Source organism: Neovison vison, chromosome 6 (genome assembly GCF_020171115.1).
Source record: "Neovison vison isolate M4711 chromosome 6, ASM_NN_V1, whole genome shotgun sequence".
Lineage (NCBI taxonomy): Eukaryota > Metazoa > Chordata > Mammalia > Carnivora > Mustelidae > Neogale > Neogale vison.
This window is the reverse complement of record NC_058096.1, coordinates 88,072,196-88,076,706: the sequence shown is the minus strand read 5'-3', so window position 1 is coordinate 88,076,706 and position 4,511 is coordinate 88,072,196. Positions and strand designations below refer to the sequence as shown.

The 4,511-nt window shown below is 34.6% G+C and overlaps 1 pseudogene; it reads right to left on the bottom strand.

Moving 5' to 3' along the window:
- Positions 1-2,863: 2,863 nt before the first annotated feature.
- Positions 2,864-3,459, bottom strand: LOC122910095 (annotated as a pseudogene).
- Between the last annotated feature and the right edge of the window lie 1,052 nt (positions 3,460-4,511).

The window sequence follows — 4,511 nt, the reverse complement described above, 5'->3', positions numbered from 1 at the left end:
CTCCATTCCTGTACCCTCTGCTTCTGGAACTACAAATCTGTTCTTTTTTTTTTTTCCAATTTATTTATTTTCAGAAAAACATTATGCATTATTTTTTCACCACACCCAGTGCTCCATGCAAGCCGTGCCCTCTATAATACCCACCACCTGGTACCCCAACCTCCCACCCCCCCGCCACTTCTGTTCTCTTTTGCTATGAATTTGTTTTTCTTTGGTTGGTTGGCTTGGTTTTGTTGTTAGATTCCACATATAAGTGAGATCATATAGTTTTGTCTTTCTCTGTCTGACTTACTTTATTTAGTATAATACCTTTAGGGTCCATCAATATTATCCAAAATGGCAGTATTTCCACTTTTTATTGCTGAATAATATTCCCTTGCATATATATATATATATATATATATGTATCACAACTCCTTTACCCATTCATCCATCAATGGATACTTGGTTTTCCAAACTGTGTCTTGGCTATGATAAATAATGCTGCAATGAACTTGGAGGTGCAGATACTTTTTCAAGTTAGTGTTTTTACTCTTTTTTGGATGTATTCCAAGAAGTAGAATTGCTAGATCGTATGGTAGTTCTATTTCTAACTCTTTGAGGATCCTTCATACTGTTTTCCAGTTTCATCCTTTTACATGTGAATATCCAATTATCCCATCAACATTTTTTTGAAGAAACCGTCTTTTCTCCCTTGAGTATTTGCTCCCTTGTAAGATATTAATTGACTATATATGCATGTTTATTTCTGGAGTCTTGATTCTAGCCCATTGGTCTTGTGAAAATAAATAAAGGAAACCTAATCACACTGGAGCTGGGAAATCCTGAAGGGAGAACTCTCACGCATTGCAGCTTGCTGTAAAAAGCATATCTCAAATTCCCTAATTGGAAGCTTACTTTACATGCCTCAGCAAGGGGAAAGAATTTCTCACAGAGCAGTCATCCAGAGATCCAGCAGGGATCAAGTTCATGATTTACAAGTACTGTGTGATGTTCAAATTTCAGAGTACTGCATATTTTATTTTTCCATTGCCTTATTGGTGGTCATTTAGTTTATTGAAATTTTCATTATTAGAAAGAAATCCTCACTGATTAATCTTGAATACATATTCTTATACATATACTCGAGTGATTTCAGTATATCTGCTTGAAAGTAGTGTTCGTGCATTTTTATTATGTAGTGGTCTTGGCTCTCCAAAGTGATGGGGCTAACAAATAATTCTTCTACTGGGTGTGAGAGATAATGTTTCTTTATATATTTATCATCAGTTTTTAACACTTTAAGAAAGTTTTATAAAGTTTTAATTTAAGAAAATCTTATAGATTGACTGATACTTGTTTTCGCTTGTCTTTTCCAGATTACCAAAGAAGTCGAATAAATTCTGATATATTAGTAAGCGACAAGATTTCTTCATACATATATAAGCATATATATACATATAGATATATATATTTTTTGTTGACTTGTAAAAGTTATTTATATATACCCGGTAGTAAATATTTGTTTGTTTTCTTTGTTGCAAATAACTTTTCATGGCTAAGATTATCTTTCAAATTACTTCTGGTTTTTTTTTTCCATCTTATAAAAGATAATTTAATGTAAACAAATGTAAATATTTATTTTCATGGGTTGCAGTCAATGTTGGGAATTGAGATCATTGGCCTCCGCACAACTTGATCATCAGGATTAAGAACTCAGGTCAGCTCTGTCAGCATGACAACTATTTATTTCAGCAAATTCTTGTCCAGAAAGCTAAGGCTATAAATGAATAAATCACTTTATTGTCAGCAAACCAATTTGTGTAACTGGACAAACTCTTATTAGAAGAATAGAAAGCTAAGCTAAGCAAACAAGTCACTTATGAAACAATAATTTACTTATCAAGATTTGCTTCACTATCCTCACTTCACAGTGTCCATCAATTTTACACTATTATATCACTGACTTGGCCTGATTCTAACCAGTTTCTCACCTTGAAACTTCAAACCACTCAAGAGCAGACTCAAGGATGTGTTATTATCTTTCATGACCAACCAATTTCTTCTAAGAATTATTAAGACTGTCAAAATGGTGTCCTCTCTTAATACAATAAATTCAATAAACTTAATTTGCTTGAGTATTCAATTATGTTTTGTGATTTTCTGGGGGAACCAAACAGTTAACAATCCTGGAAGTCACACTGAGATCCCAACAAGACACCCTTACTTTTATACTTCAAAATTCCCAACATGGAAGCTATAATCCTTTATAACACCCAAATGGTGTTAGTGGGATAAGATAAGACAGTGAGGTTAAGGGAAATAAGTGCTCTGTGTTGGGTTCCCAATTCCTTTTAGCAAGCTTGCAAATATTTTCCTAGGAATGAGCAGCACTTTTAGGAATCCTTGATTACTGATCAGATGTAAAAACTCTTGTTATGAGCAGAAACCAGCCTAAATAGTAATAACATGACTACCTGTTCTTACCACATTTGGGGATGAGTCATTAAGGGAATGTCATAGAGAAAACGATGTACCTAGGACCAATATGACCATCTTTTAAGCTGGATGTAAACACATGAATTTAGATTTCAACAGAGCATTGTTTTTTACAGACAAATTTTCCCTTGTGAAAAATTTCTCCAATCTCATCTTGTTTTGTCCCTAAAAGTCTGGTCAGGAAGGGACTTCCTCTCTAAAAATCCTGTCTGCCAGGAATTGAATATTCTTCATGTCTGCAACAGAGGAAGCAAGCCATATTCAGTTAGAGGTCTGAGAATTAAGATACACCAGCAATATAGTCAATGAACAATTTCTAGACCTGCATAGGTCTATCTTCAAAATTGTGTACACTCTGTGTCAGAATGGTACTTATTTTCTTTTTTTAACATTTCACTGAAAACTTTTTATTGGCCTTTTGGGTAGAAATGGTAATATATTTTCCAGAAAACATGAACCTGTCATGCTTTTGCAGGAACCTGTGCATGGCCTCCTCCCTGCTGATTCTGTTTCTGTGTTTGGACACAATGCAGCCTGTCTAGTGCTTTTTGTCTGTGCTGGTGAAATCTGGCCTACTCAGAATCACATAGAAATCCAGGCTGAAGATATCAATGTTTGGGTCATATTTGATCTGCAGATTGATGTGTTCCATATCTTCAAATGAAAGATTCTATTATTGTAGAAGTTGATTCTGTTAATTCAAACATAGGCATCTTTAGACCTTTCTCCAGGATTTCCTCTGCCTTGACCCCATGGAATGTGCAGTGAAAAAGAAACTTTTCATTTTTGTTGATGCCAAAGGATCTGATGCTGTATCTGGCTTTGGAGAACACAGGGGTCTGACCTGAGAACTGTCCCAGCACCTTGGGTGCCAGAGTCAGTCTGTCTCCACTCTCTTGCACCCCGCAGATGGCTGAGGCAGAGCTTGTGGCTGGGAAGTTCCCATACGGAGTTCTCCTTTCCACCTTGATCTTGTGCCATGATGGAGAACAAGAAGAGCCAGATTACTGCTTGTTAAGCGTACTCAAACTGTGGCTCTAGTTTTTGCACTTAGCTTTAAAAATGGTATCATATCAACAAAGATAATTGAGAATTAAATGCCTTTTTGGAAATCTTTAATATGAATGAATTTTTCTTTTGAGAACTAATTATAAGGAAGGAGAAGGGGTGTAAAATCCCAAACATCCAATGATCTGCATTTTTATGTGAAAATTCTTTAAAATTTTCAGATTCCAGATTGTTTCAGTGAAATATATGTTATAAAATTATAAATATACAAAGTTCTATATCTCCTACACAACCCAAGTCACAACTTGAACACAATGGCCTTTATTAGTGGCTAACATTTCATAATCCTCTTAATAACCTATTTTCTTTTCATTTTCTCAGACCAGAAACTTCCACAGCTTAAAATTAATCTTAAAATTAATCTCTTAATTAATTACTTATTACTTAAAATTAATCTCTCTTTGAAACAGGGAAGATCCTTATGGGTGATTTTAAGCCCTGGCCTCATTCTCTGCTGAGAACTACTATCTGAGAATTTTTAAAATTCAGAAAATATATAATTCAACACTTCTAAATCTATAACAATTGGTTCATATCCTAATAGCAATCTCAGTTTTTTTTTTAAAGGTGTACAAAGATAGGGTGGGAATATTCAGAGGGTGATTTATAAGACAAAAAATCACATAGATCTTCAAGCAGATTTGAAAAATCTGAACGTTGGACAACATCTTTTGAAAGCTTTATCCAGAGTCACTTTCTATAAAAATAGACTGAACTCTAATTCAATCCTGTAGGTAAGAAAAAATCAACCTACTGGAAACTTCTGGAACAAGTTAACAAACCACAAAGCATTCAGGAGTAGATTTTGAAGCAGATATGACATTGTCTTTCTTTTCACTTTTTATGATCAAGTTTAAGCCACAATTAAACGGATTTAATCTGCAGGCTAAAACTAGATTGGTAAATGGTCCAGTTGCCAAATCCCTAACTTCTCACCGGATATTTCCAAAGAGCTTTAGAACAAA